The sequence below is a fragment of the Prionailurus viverrinus genome, chromosome F1 (assembly GCF_022837055.1).
Source record: "Prionailurus viverrinus isolate Anna chromosome F1, UM_Priviv_1.0, whole genome shotgun sequence".
In the NCBI taxonomy this organism is placed as follows: domain Eukaryota; kingdom Metazoa; phylum Chordata; class Mammalia; order Carnivora; family Felidae; genus Prionailurus; species Prionailurus viverrinus.
The window spans coordinates 54,229,469-54,245,175 of record NC_062577.1 but is presented as its reverse complement, the minus strand read 5'-3'; positions in this window follow the sequence as shown (position 1 = coordinate 54,245,175).

Below are 15,707 nucleotides of genomic sequence, written 5' to 3'. Positions count from 1 at the left end.
TTGTAGGAAAACAGGGCTTCCTTCCTTCACTGGCAGTGGAGTGAGTTCCTTGGCCAGTCCACCTGTCAGCCTTCAAATCTGCCCTCCGAGAATATTTCCCTGCCCAGTGTCCCAGGGATACTTTGGGAGTTCTCCACTTCCTCTTGGTGAGTGTTTGAGGGCATGATGATTTCATTAGGGAATGAACAATCCCAGGACTTTCTTCATTAGCTTTGTGTTTCTCTAAACACACAATTCCCTGATGACCTTGGTCCAGTTTCGATCTATTTTATTCAGTCAATTCAAGGGCTAGTGAACAAAACTGGAGCTATTGTTGGTCATGGCTTTTGAGCCTTGTATTTGGCATGGGCATTTCTCTTTCCTAACTGAAGACTTGGATGTCTTATTACCAGTTAGGATATGCTGGGTAGTGCAAATGAATCAGTGAATAACATGCAGTTCTTGCATTAAATCTCACAGCTGAATGGAGAGGGGGTAGGATGGAAGAAAAATGAGCAAATTGGGCATTTTGACTTAGGGAGTTCTGGTTGCAACGTGAAGGAAATATCACAGTTTGGGGGAGGGGAAAGGTAACATGAATGTCTGTATGGGGTGCTAAGGGGGACACTTCAGGCTTAGTGAGGCAAGCAGGACTTTTGAATGAAGGGGCACTTGAGATGACACAAAACGAGGGGGACGAGGAGCCCTCCAGATGATGGGGAGTCAGAGAAGTACATCAGATAGTGATTAGTCCACAGAACTGGGCAAAGGCAGGGGGGATTTACTCTTTCTTTTACACTTGAAAGGAAACTAGCTCAGTCCATACACATAGGATCAGTCAAACATTCAGCTCTCCACTTCTCAGTTCCTCAGTTTTCTGAGTCTGCTAAAACTCCAAAGGTTTATATAGCCCAAGAGAAGGTCATCACTCTGCTTTTAACACCCAAGAGTAAAGAGCCTGGGCTTTACTCAGTTCATTGTTGTTTGTGCCTCTTGCTGCCACTTGGTGACACTGTTCACAACTGGACCTACACAGTCCACAAAAGATGGCGATGGACCAGAGACTGGATCTTAGAGGCTGGAAGATCCGCCCTCAGAACCAGACTCAGTGGAATGAGAGTGTCCAGTCCCCAAGTCCTTGGGTCTCTGGGTCCCACACAGAGTCATTCTCAGAGATGATAGCTACTGCAGGAGAAAGATGGCAGGATTGGACTAAACATTCATGTCCTGCAGACCTAGAATTTCTGATGTCTTTTCCTTCCCAAGGACTTGTACCACCAGGGGTCAGGCAGCTTTTCTTTTTCAGTCCTGGAACTAGATTCTTTTTATCTGTCCTTTCCTGAATAATCAGGACAGGTGCATGCTTGCTCACGGCCGCCCTATCTTCCGCAGAGCAATCCTCTTTGGATTGGGAACACTGCATTCAGTTCCTCAAGATCCTTTATTCTTCTAAAGATGATAAAAGTGATGTAATAGTACCTCTTTCAGCAAGAAAAAAGGAAAAAAAATCCAAGTTACAACATCAGCAGGGTGTTTCTCTACAGAAACATTGTAAGGGCTGTAAATAGTTCGTATAATGAGAATATAGAGTTATCTAGGAGATAATAGTAAAACACGAGCTAGTGAAAAATGAGTCATAATAGGTACACAGGAAGGTCCTTGATGTCATGAGTTTGGACTTACTTCTGAGGGCAGTGGAGAACCCAGGAAGAATTTTAAAAGGTGACATGATGTATTTGAATTCGAGAAAGCTTGCCCTACTATAGTGAGACTGATTTTAGAGGGCAAGCTTGTAAAAATGTAAGAATCAATTAAATCATGACCTTAATTTTGTTCGTACAAGGCTTCATCAATGGAGCTAACTGGTTTTGATCAAAATTTGTAAGAGCCTCTGCCCCTAAAGAATGATCTCATTACCTCTTTGAGATAGTCTTGTCCTCGTAGGTACTTTGGATGTAGCCTGTTAACAAATTGTCTTCTGCAATGGAACCCATTTTCTTTGTCATTTTATTATTATCAGAAGTGTTCTTGAAATATTTATGCATCCATATTTGTCATTAATTATTTTCTTCTGAAACATAAGAAGAAATTGAAATTAATTTCATCAGCTATCTGGGATCAGGATTGCCCACCCTTAAGCTTTTGGAGACAGAATCCCTGAGTTTGGGTTTGTTTATTTCTAAATTTTTGTTCTTTCTTCATTTCTGACTATTTTCCAATATTTTCTAATGCTTTTGTAATATTTGTAATTACCAGAACTCCCAACAGTTTATATCTTGGAACTAGGGATGGGTGAAACCAGCTGTATTGGGGGCTTGGTGAACATCTTGAACTATTTTTCAAATTGTGTTTGGGGTTCAAGGCAAACCAAAATATATTTTCATATTTTACCAAGAACTTTGTTTCCTCCTCATTTTAAAATGATGTCTATTTTAAGGGAAATTTAATCCATATGTTACTAAATTCCTTACACTTACCTCATCAAAATTTGATTCTGTAAGAGCTATTTGATGTGCAAAAATCCTTGGGAGTTATTTTATGAGTTGTTTTTTTTTTTTTTTTAGGGAGAAATTTTTTTTTTCTTAGAAACAGGAAGTCAAATTTGCCAGGTGAAGATTGACTCCAGTGCACCTTTTGCCAACTGTAGATTGCCTAATCAGCTAAAAGACCTGACTTTTATACAAAATTTTGACTTGTCAAAATTTCTGTGAATCCTGGTGATGGTACATTAATATTTTTTTGTTTGTTTTTGTGCATCATGTTAACTACTCGCAAGGTACTAGTTTCTATAATAATATTGCCACACTCTTTAAACAGAGAAAAATCATTCTTGAGTTTAGATTCCCAATAATATTCAACATTTCTATGTTTCTCATTGTGCTAAGGTTTGCTTGTGTTACCACCAATATAGCCCAAAGGATCCATCATCCTCAAAACACATACACACACACACACACACACACACACACACACGTGATCAAAAATGTAGTAACTATTCTTTCTCCTATTTAGATACTTCTCTTAAAGCACTGAGCTTTAAACAATTTTCAGGGAGTCACCTGCATCAGAATGACCCACAGTATTCATTGCAAACGAAGAGTCCAAGACTTCTTTCATAGTCTACTGAGTTCAGATCTCTGCTTTAATGAATTAATAAAGATATAGTAGGCCAAGGTTTACAATACAGCATATGAAAACCATAAGATGCTCTAAAAGTTCATCCTGAGGCACCTGGGTAGCTCAGTCAGTTAAGCGACTGACTCTTGGCTTCAGCTCAGGTCATGACCTTATGGTTTCGAGAGTTTGAGCCCCGTGGAGGGCTCTGCACTGACAGCACAGAGCCTGCTTGGGATTCTCTCTCTCTCTCCTTCTCTCTCTGTCCCTCCCCCACTCGTGCTGCCTCTGTCTCTCTCAAAGTAAATAAATAAACTTAAAACAAAGTTCATCCTGTTACCTAACATTTATTGTCTGCTACAGACAGGTTATCTCCCACTCTTCAAAAGTTTGCATTATACCACTTTGCTATTACAAAAGACCTACATTAGTACCTGTTTTTGCTAACCAAAAGATATCTGAAGAAGAGGTAAGAGATGAGAAAATAGCCGTCAGCATGGGGTTTGCAGTGAGCATTACAGAAGCAGCGTGTTCTGGGCAGCAGGAATGGTGCCGACCCACTCCTTCCCCTGCTCCTTCCCTGGCTCCTTCCCCAGCTCTTTCCCTGGATCCACAGGCAGCATCTCAGCATCAAGCCTCCAGAGCTTCTATTGTGTCTGTGAGCATCTGTGTCTTTTCTGTAGTTACTTTTGCATCTGTTAGCAAGACGTGTCCTAAGGTATCAGAACAGCTTACGAGAGGTTGTTCTTTAGGTCTGGGCACACTCAAAAACTTTTCCTTATAAATAAATGGTAATTACTTTTTTGCTTTATGCCAGTTTGGCAGGAAAGGTTTCACAGGAACACTCTATTTTTGGATATCAGGGGAAACTTGAACGAGAAAGTAGAGGAAATGCACATTACTAAATGCTTGCTATAAGCCAGGGATTATACAAATGCATTATCTCACTTAAATTTCCAAATCATTGTAGGGTAGGTATTATTTTTTCAATTATGCAAATGGGGAAAGCGTGGCAAAGAGAATCAGTGGCCTACTTGGTATCCATTCTCTTTTCTTAATGAACAGAACGTGAGTTTTCTCTGCAGTGGTAATGTACCCCCTCTACAATGGTGACATTTCTTTTTTTTTTTTTTTTTCAACGTTTATTTATTTTCGGGACAGAGAGAGACAGAGCATGAACGGGGGAGGGGCAGAGAGAGAGGGAGACACAGAATCGGAAACAGGCTCCAGGCTCCGAGCCATCAGCCCAGAGCCCGACGCGGGGCTCGAACTCCCGGACCGCGAGATCGTGACCCGGCTGAAGTCGGACGCTTAACCGACTGCGCCACCCAGGCGCCCCTACAATGGTGACATTTCTTAGCCTTCCTCATTGGTCAGCATGGCTCTGTTACAGGGTTCTTGCCAACTTGATGGTGGCTGCAAGGTGACCCTGGATGAGACTTCTGGAAAAGCTGATTAAGAGGAATCATTTCCCTTTAGTCTTAGCCTCTTTCACTTAGCTGATCCTCTTCTTGATTGAGTTTGGAAGTGGAGCTGCCATCTTGGGATTACGTGGCAACCAACATGAGGATGGAAGGCCTACTTTAAGGGTGGCTTTTGTCAGGGGAGAAGAATCAAGCCCCTTCTTTGTTTAAGACAAAGTCCAACACAATCCGAACTAACACACTGATGTTAGTAGTTTGTCCTTGGAGACTTGCAACTTAGTTAGGAGGTAGAAAAGGAATTCCTTTCCATGGATCCAAAGCCTAGGCTCTTTCACTGTCTTTTTCCTCATCTACCCAAGTCACCAAACATGGGCAGGTGTGGTCCCAAACTTTCCAAAGCACCGATATCAATTCTTCCCCTCCCCTCCCTCCTCACAAGCCTCCGTCTTTATTTACAGCAGCTCGACAAGTGTTCAGAAAACAAGATGATAAGACTAATTTGCACTAAAGTAAGAACAACTGATGAGTCCATGATAACCTTCCAAGTTTTCCTGGTTCACAAAATACATATTTTTATTGTATGGGGTTTAAAATATTGTTGGAGGACTTTGTGTGCATATTTTTTTGAATGGCAAAATTGCCTAGTATTAAATATTTATTTAGCCAATTCTATTTTTTTCAGTTTGTTTATTTATTTATTTATTTAGAGAGAAAGGCAGCACACACACAAGAGCAGGGGAGGGGCAGAGAGAGAGGGAGAGAGAGTCCCAAGCAGGCTCTGAGCTATTAGCACAGAGCCCAGTACAGGGCTTGATCTCATGAAGTGTGAAATCATGACCTGAGCCAAAATCTAGAGTTGGATGCTTAACCAACGGAGCCACCCAGGCACCCCTCACCAATTCTATTTTTAGTTGAAGGTTAGACAAAATATCAGAAAAGAAAAATGCACAATACCAGACACAAAATAGACACTCAAGAAACATTTACTGGGTCATGTGTTTATTCAGACTCTCACCTTTAACATCTAATCATCTGGTGGTATAATAGTGATGCAGCTCCTTAACTGGGAGTCAGATCAAATTTATTTAAGCCTTTTATCCTATTTAAAATTTGTATTAAGTGTCTCCCATGTCCAAAAAACTGTGCTAGATTCTGAGTGAAGGAAACGGATGGAAAGATGAAAGAAGCATGGTGCCCACAGTCAAAGGGCCTTCTGACAGGGCAGGGAAGTCAAATGGGTCAACAGAACCAAAGATCAAGACTGGTGTGCTAGGAGAGCAGGAATGCTGACACTGAGCTGAATTTGGGATATGCCAGACTCCTGGTTTCAAACCAGAACTTTGGAGTTACTGACACATGTGATTCCAGAAGAGTAGATTGATGGTCCATCGGGGATCTGCAGATTATAGCACCAAACACAGTTCATGTGTGTTCACATGAAGGCAATGCTGCCTCCTATAATTTTTGAAATTAAAAAAATATATATTGCTGTTTCTACTCCTTCTCTTCCATTCTCTGGCTGACAGAGAAAGATGGGGGTTAAGCACAAAAGCCTTAGCAGCAACTCCACGTCCAGGACCAGGGAGGAAGAGACGACTCTTAGATCGGAAAACTAAGAAGGCATATTCTTTGCCATAATTTGATCTGATGAGTAAGCCTGCAGTGTGAATGACATATAGTGTATAAGCCACGGTGATAGTAAAGGATAAGCCAAAAACAATTAGAGCTAATGTTGAATCTATCTCACTGTGTGCCAGGGACTGTGCTAAATTCTCTACGTGCATTGATGCGTTTCTCATTTCTCAGCAATCTTTAGACATAAGAACGATTATTTTTCCATTAAGGAGGAGACGAAGCACTGCGAGGTAAGTTTCCCAAGGGAACATACAGAACAGGTGGCTGAACTGAGAGTCTGACTCAGCATTTTCTGACACCAAAATCCATTCTCTTAACCACTTTCCTATGCTGTCGTTATGTTCCCCGGCGGGGTCAAGGAATGCCCACTCGCGGAAATATGAAAATCATGAAGATGAGTTTCATTTAACTTCACTTTTTTCTCAAGATTTTGCCATCATTTCCTCCCCCCCCCCTCCACTCCATAATTCATAACTTGGCCTTTGCTTTTAGTCATTAGTGGATGTGAGTCACAGAATGTGCTTTGAAGTCTAAGCTTGTGTGAAGTGAGATAAGGGCAGGCTCCGTCACCCTCAAAGCATTCCTGTTGTGTTTACTTTCTTCAGAGGGCTTGGTCTTCTGGCCTCTTTGCTCCCGCTCCCAAAACACAGGAGTGCTTGCTTGTGACACGTCTTCCAACTCAAATCAGCTATCAGACCCTCAAGCATGGATGGGGGCCCTTATAAGTTAAGATTCACAACCTCCTGGACACGTCAAGACCCCAGGTAGCGAGCAGGAAATGAGTGAATGAAAACTGCTGGGTTTACCGTTCAGCACGCACCCCTCCCCCCCCCAAAAGGAGTTGCCTTGAAAACAGACAAAAATAATTACTCCCTCCAAAGTGTAGCACTTTGATCTTCTCAACAGTGCACTGGGGGACAATTATTATCCCATTCTGAGATGAGGTAAGAGACTTGCAGAGTTTACTCCACCAGCAAACAGTAAAGCTGGGGCTCAAATTCTGGTGTTCTAACCCCAAATAGTATTTTTTCCCCATTGAGCCCACTATAACTACTGTTTAAAAAATCAATTTTGTTTGAGTTAAACTGGCAATGTAACTTTGAGTAAACTGGCAATGGCTTAGTGTTAGCAGAGCAACTCAAGCAGATCAAATCTAAGGTTAGGTTTCCAAACCAAATCATTTATGATGATGATGATTTGTTGTTGTTGCTGTTATTGTTGTTTGGCTTCTGATTACTTGTCTACATGGCACACAACAAATGGGACTAACTGGATTCTAACAAGCTAAGGTAGCATTCCTGTAATTTGAGATGGATAATTTATTTTATTTTTTTTAATTTTTTTATTTTTTTAAAGTTTACGTATTTTTGAGGGAGAGAGAACATGAGCCGGGTAGGGGCAGAGAGAGTGGGGGAGAGAGGATCAGAAGCGAGCTCCACACTGAGAGCAGAGAGCCCGACATGGGGCTTGAACCCACAAACTGCAAGATCTCCACCTGAGCTGAAGTTGGACGCTTAACTGACTCGGCCACCCAGGCGCCCCTGAGATGAATATTTTAAACAGACATATCGGAAGTTGTAAGTTCACAGGATCCTGCCTGTCAACATTATCACCTCTACTCTTATCCTGGTGGCTCTGTGTATTGCTTAGGTTATACCAGCTACCAGCTACCGTTATAGAACCGCCATATTCCAGTTGAATCAATAGATGGTAAACCTGAAACTCATATAACACTGTATGTTAATTGTACTGGAATTAAAATGAAAAACTGGAAAAAGGGAAAGAACAACCACACTCCAGAAATCTCAGTGGCTTAACAAAATAGAAATTTACTTTTCATTCATATAAAATCACAAATGGATATTCCCGATCAAGTGTCCTCCAGTTGGAAGGAGGGACTCAGGCTCCTTCCATCTCATGTTCCACCACCTTCAATACTTGACTAAAGTCACCACTGAACAGAAAAGAGCATGAGGGGGGTGCGTTGGTGGCTCAGTTGGTTAGGTGCCTGACTTCCGCTCAGGTCATGATCCCACAGTTTGTGAGTTCAAGCCCTGCGCTGGGCTCTGTGCTGACAGCTTGGAGCCTGGAGCCTACTTTAGATTCTGCCTCTCTCTCTCTCTCTCTCTCTGTCTCTCTGTCTCTGCCCCTCCCCTGCTTGTGCTCTCTCTCTCTCTCAAAAATAAATACATAAACATAAAAAAAGAAAAAAGGAAAGGAAGGAAGGAAGGAAGGAAGGAAGGAAGGAAGAAAAGAGCATGAGGAATCTTGTGTGTGCTTTGGCGGGGGTGGGGGGTGTTTATGGGCCATAACTAAAAGTAGTATACATCAGAACTCACACAGAAAAAGCAGTCAAGCTATATTCTCAGAAAGAGGAAGAAACAGATTTGGTGGTCAGGCAGTGGAGTCTGCTAAATACTCCCATTGTTCAAGACCTATTTGGAATTCCTACTTTAAAATGATTTTCAAAACCAGTTATTGAGCCTATGAAAAAAATAAGGGGTCTTTATTATATATACATCTGTTGGGGTGTATGTGAACAAAATTTCATTTCCAGCTTGTCAGCTAATGTGTTCCTCGGGCTCTATATTCATCGGGTTCTCTAGACAAACAGAACCAATAGGATCTGTCTCCTATATTCCATATATATGGAGAGATATTTATAATATATATATCATATATATATCATATATTTATAATATATATCATATATATATCATATATTTATAATATATATCATATATATATCATATATATGTGATTTTGAATGTGTATATGTGTATATATGTGTGTGTATATATACATGTAGAGACAAAGAAAATGAGAGAGAGAGACAGAGAGAGAGAGAGACAGAGAGAGAGGGATATATTACAAGGAATTGGCTGATGTCATTAAGGAGCTGACAGTCCTAAGATCTACAGCTGGCAGCTGAAGGCCTAGGGCATTGATGCTATGGTCTCAGCCCCAGTCCAGAGGCTTAACACCTAAGAAAGTCAGTGTTGTTCTAGTCCAAGTGCAACAGAGTCAAGATCCAGGAAGAACTGACTTTTCTATTCAAGTCCAAAGAAAGAAAAACAAACAAGCAAACAAACAATCAAAAAACAAAAACAAGCCCCAGCCTGAAGGCAGTCAGGCAAAAGGAATTCGCTTTTACTCAGACTCTTTATTCTGTGCAGGCTTCCAACTGATTGGATGAGGCCCATTCACATTAGAAAAGTCAATCTGCTCGATCTGGTTTACTCAGTCTACATACTCAAATGTTAATCTCATCTGGATACACCCTGGCAAACACACCCAAAATAATATTTGACCATCAGGTACCTTGGGGCCTATTCAAGTTGACACATAGAATTACCTATTACAGCGTCCCAAAACTTTTATCTACTTACAAAGTTTATTTTTTTACAAGATAAATATTTGCCAGAGCTAAAGAATCCAAAGAATGCAATGCACTTGCTGAAATCAATTTGCAAAGAGATTTTCCAAGTTTTCCAACCCTGTACTCTCAAGGTCTATGCTGAAGATGGTAACGTTCATGTATATGCATCTATATGTGTGTATGACTGCTGTGAATTCAGTTCCATGTGTAGAGCTCATTGTCTTCTAGATAATAGTGGGGACTCTCAGAGTGTCCAAAGATTAAGTTACTCTTCTTGTATGAAGATCATCGGACCTAATCTGGCAATGGGAGGAAGATACCACCAACAGCCTTGGGTTAAGTAAAAAAAACACTGTATAAACAAAGTGGAATCAGGGTAGTGCCGTGGTGGTGGTGATGTTGAAGGTAAGAGCTTATTATTACCAAGAACACATGGTCACCGCAACTATGGGTTCTTCTCAACGGAGGAATCAGCCCTGTATTTCTTTTCTATCCTGACGGCATCTGTTGCAAAGCCCAACATACAGTCAATAAACTTCTATGTCTAAACTTCGGGTTTTGCAACAAATCTCTAATGCACCGAACAGCGCACTCTTCAGTGTGCCGTTATTCTGCATAACCGAGCTGTGTGCGCTGGTTAAGACAAGCACAGTTACTCTAGTGTTTCGCATCAGCAATTGCGGCCTCGACAATAATTTTGGGAAGTCTCTGCAGGTACCACCCACTTTCATAGCCAAACATCTTTTTGAGATAAATGGAGAGGCTTGGGAAAGAGGCATCTTTAACTATCCTATTTCATCAGGGTATCTCTTTTCTTTCTTTCTTTCTTTTTTTTTTTTTTGCTTAATGTTTATTTATTTTTGTGAGAGACAGCGAGTGAGCAGGGGAGGGGCAGAGAAAGAGAGGGAGATACAGAATCTGAAGCAGGCTCCAGGCTTTGAGCTGTTAGCACAGACCCCGATGCGGGGCTTGAACTCATGAACCACGAGATCATGACCTGAGCTGAAGTCGGACGTTTAACTGACTGAGCCACCCACGTGCCCCTTTTCTAACCTCTTCATAACTTCTTGCCTCAGGCTAATGGCCTATGAGAACAGCACTTTATATATTTTTTGATCCCAATTAAGAATCACCGTATAGAGGCCTGTTCTTCGGGGCTCCTGGGTGGCTCAGTCGGTTGGGTGTCCGACATTGGCTCAGGTCATGATCTCACTGCTCGTGGGTTCCAGCCCCACGTCGGGCTCTGTCCTGACAGCTCAGAGCCTGGAGCCTGCTTCTGATTATGTGTCTCCCTCCCCCTTTGCCCTTCCCCCACTCACGCTGTCTCTCTCCCTCAAAAATACATAAATGTTGGGGCACCTGGGTGGCGCAGTCGGTTAAGCGTCCGACTTCAGCCAGGTCACGATCTCGCAGTCCGTGAGTTCAAGCCCCGCGTCAGGCTCTGGGCTGATGGCTCAGAGCCTGGAGCCTGTTTCCGATTCTGTGTCTCCCTCTCTCTCTGCCCCTCCCCCGTTCATGCTCTGTCTCTCTCTGTCCCAAAAGTAAATAAACGTTGAAAAAAAAATTAAAAAAAATACATAAATGTTAAAAAAAAAATTTAAGGAATTGTATACTTCAGGAGAGAGATATTTGTATCTAGAGCTCTGGATGGTTTGTCTCCTTACCTGTGATACATGGCAAAGTCTATCTATCACCTGGCATTGCCTGTCCTCTAACATTTTTTCTTTTGTAATCTCTCCCTTCAAGGCATGTGTCTCACATCTTCATATCAGAAAACCCGCTCCTTCTCCGTTCTGAATTTACTGAGCCAGAGTCCATGTAAGAACAAACTGCGGTCCCCTCGGTGACACGGCACAAGACAGCCTTGTAGGTTGTGGGATATGCCGAACCAGTGAGTAATGTCTGGGAACTCTTTGGCTGACTTCCTCCTGTTCAAGGACAATTTCGCATTCTCCCAAGTGCTCAGAATGTTTCTCCTTTAGGAACAACATCTGACACTAGGATTTCTGAAACCTGAGGTACTGTGGCAAGCCAAGGCTCTTCCCGATAGGAAAAATGCTTAACCGACTGAGCCACCCAGGCACCGGATAGGGAAAAGTGAAAGTCAGTTTGGCTCCTCCTTCTTCTAACTGGTTCATTGTGTCGTGAGCTCCTATGGACTAGCCTTTACTTCCCCTAGAGGTCTGTGTAGATGGTCTGGCACCTCAGAGCAGTGCCTGGTGCCTTCATGGCAATCCACGGTCTGGTCCCTTCCCTACGCTCTGCAGCTGTCACTTAGTGATGGCTTCTTGGATTTCTGCCTCACTTACTTTCACTACATAATTTAGAATTTAATTACATAGACTTTACATTTTTGGACTCTTGCTTCCCAATCTAAACTGCTAATTTGCTAAAGATGTGGGCTCTGCTTTGTGCTTCTTTTGAGTCTCACTCAAAGCACCTACTATCCTGTCTGAATAACTTAACAGTCACTCACTAAATAGGTGCCATGATGATGAAGTCATACTAATTGCTTCTGATGACATACCAGATCTTACACATTCAAATGAGTGCTTTCCTTGGCAAGGCGGCCACCTGGGGAGGCTACCCACATATGCCGATGATGTTATCAATTCTCAAAATAATATTTCAATACCTCTCTCTGTTTGAATGTGTGTCAGAATGTGACATTTAATGTCAGACATTTAGCACCTACTCTAATGCAAGATACCGTTTTCGGTGGGCACCGCGAAGATTAAAACACAGTTTCTGCTCACAGTTTGCAGTCTTCTGTAGAAGATACGAAGTCTTCTGTAGAAGGCTGTAGATGGTGATGATACAAGGCAAAATGGGTCAAATCCTATAATTGAGACACAAAGGATCACTGAGGACCAAAAAGACAAGACCAGGTAATTTAGAGCTGAGGCTCCTCAAAAGCTGTATACCCTAACCCTATCACTGGTTCGGCCTTAGGAAACAAACAAAAGCTACTTGGAATTAAGTGTGGGGAAAAAACTAAGTGAATACATGGGATAATACCATCTTCTAAAATGGAAGTAGAGCAATAAATCATACCCATAAGAAATGGTTTCAAATGATGGCCAAATGAGCCAAACAATTATCAAAAGATGTATATTTGCCTGGCATCTAACTCTTGACCATTCAGCTCTAGGTCCCAACTGTACCTCCATTTCCATAAATAGCAGAGACCAGATCCAAGGTTTCCAATGCAACTATGAAAATACGCAGAGGTTATGGACCTTCCTGTGAGATTTCACTTTGAATGAACACAGGGCAATGGAATAATAGTTGAGAATTCCTGGACTTTATAACTGCTGAGTACCCTTCGAGCTCACACATTCTGTGCTCTGCACATAGATGAGGAGAAGCCATCAATGCCATTGGGTGACAGAAGACAGTCAGTTGCCAGATGCGAATCATCTGTCCCATGTCCAAAAAGTGCTGGCTAACCTGCATAACCCCTGGCAGAGCCCTGCTTCTCTGTCACCATCTCTCCTGTCACCCTATTTTATTTCCCTCAGAGTATTTATGACTCTTAAATTATTTATTTGCTTACCTTTGAGTTGTGTGCTTTTCCCACTAGAATGAAAGATGATCCATGAAAACAAAGAACTTGACTCTCTTGTTTATGGCCCTATCTGGGGTGACTAAATCATTGTCAGGTACATAGCAAACATTTGACACATCTTCTTGGAAAACCAATGAGTCAATGAGTGAATGAATCAATTGATCAATGAATTCTCTTTTGTGGATAAGGATTTAGGGGGCAGGCCTCAGGAAGATAACATAATGCGAATTCAGTAAAGGTATAGCTGAGTACCATCTATGCTTTGCCATTTGTGAGGCACTGAGAATACAGAGTGGAAGGACCTATCTTTGGTGAGCTCACAGTCTATTTAGGGAAACAAAGCAGGACTGCACGGAACACTACATATAGGAGAAAAATAATAAAACAAGATAGTATGTCGAGTACGATCTCAGAGATCTCACCAGCAAATGGTGGATTGTGAAGCAGGAAACCACATAATGTGTTAGGCATTCAGAGGAAGGGCGGAAATTCCTGTGAGCTGAAATGACCTAGAAGATCTTCAAAGAGGAGAAAAACAACAAGTGAGAATACAAGGATGTGAATCAGGGGGTATCCCAGGCAAAGATGCCTGAGGGGAAAGAGCAAGGGACAATCTGATTGCATAGAAGGGGAATCAAATAATATGTTCAGATATCTTTCTCATTTATCTTCCAGCAAAATCCTGAAAGGAGACTATTATCTCTATTCTATGGATGAATCAGCTTGCCCGGATTCCCAAACCTTGGTGATGGAGCCAGGATTTGTGCCCAGATCAGTCTGATTTCCAGGACCCTGCTTCTCCAATGATGGGGAAAAGTCTCTGATCTGTGGCAAGGGGAGGTATATGTAGGAGAATGGTAAAAAATGAAGATGAAGTTAGTCTGTTGTTAGAATATGTTAAGGACCTCGGATGGTACTCTATACCATAAGACAAGTGAAGATACTAAAAATTCTTACCCAGGGGAGTGATTCTTTGAAAGTATTCATTTAGGAAATTGAATCTGAATAGATTGAAAAAAGAGAAATAAGGAGATCATGTAACAATTATCGTAACATTTCTGAGCTGAGATAAATGGACATGAACGAAGAAGGAACAGGAATAATGGTAGTTTAAAAATGGGAGAATTATTGGATTATTGTAGGGCAAAGTCAGGAGGAAGATGCAGCCTTAATACTATTGTCCATTGTCTCCTGGTGTGCCCATGTCCTTTTTTGTTGTATCTGTGGTACCTGTTTCTGATTATAGTCCCTATTCTCAACACACACATTCACATCACATCACACACACACACACACACACACACACACACACGGTCCTCTCTTTGCTTTTGATAATCTGTATTTTGTAGTTTTTTTTCTCCAAAACAAATATGAATTATTGTGAAATAAAAAAGGAAATTTAAGGGGCGCCTGGTGGCTCAACCAGTTAACTGTCTGACTCTCGGTTTTGGCTCAGGTCATAATCTCACGGCTTCGTGGGTTCATGCGCCACATCAGGCTCTGCTCCGGCAGTACAGAACCTGCTCGAGATTCTCTCTCTTTCCTCTTCTGCCCCTCCCCAATTCATGCTTTCTCTCTCTCAAAATAAATAAACAAACTTAAATTTTTTTTCAATAACAAAAAAAGAAAATTTAAAAGGGAGAATTAGTTACTGGCCACTTTTCGCAAGTAATAAAAAGTGAAGAGGCATTGGGGCACCTGGGTGGCGCAGTTGGTTAAGCGTCCGACTTCAGCCAGGTCACGATCTCACGGTCCGTGAGTTCGAGCCCCGCGTCAGGCTCTGGGCTGATGGCTCAGAGCCTGGAGCCTGTTTTCGATTCTGTGTCTCCCTCTCTCTCTGCCCCTCCCCTGTTCATGCTCTGTCTCTCTCTGTCCCAAAAATAAATAAACGTTGAAAAAAAAAAAAAAGTGAAGAGGCATTTACAAGATATTGAGAATAGAAAATGAAAGAGAGTTAAATTGTATATCTGAGAAAGAGAGAGAGTTCTATCAGATAAAAAAAGAAGGGTTCAGAGAAATTTTTGGAGAGTTATAAAACTCTAAGGAATTCTACTGAACAGGGTTCTGTTATCTTGCCTAGGAAGTAACTGAAGATATGATAGACATTCATGTAGGAATTAGAACTGATACAAGCACCTGCTTTCTCCCACATCTCTGAAATACTCTTAAGATTAAGAGACAAAATGCATGTAAAACTGCTTTAGATTCTTGTTGGAGAAATATTGATTGAAGCGCCTTCTAAAAGAAAGGAACCTGGTCTAAATGGAATAAAAACAAGCTTGCATTTTTTCCTCACAACTTTCCTACATATTCTGGCATCATTCTCATTCCATATAGTTCTGATTTCTGGACATCTGGGAGGTCAGAAAGGCCAGCTATACTCACTCGCCTGTTTATACATCGGACATAATCCTCACCATTCTGTACCATAATTGTATGTTTTTATGCCTGTTTCCCTAGAATACTGCAAAGATTAGAGAAGAGAATGTGTTTGTTTATTTTTGTGTCTCTAATGCCTTGAATAAATAAGATGCTCAATCAATGAGGTTAATGAGCGAATAGATTCATGTAACATAAATTATGCTGAGAGATTTCATCCCTTGAGAAT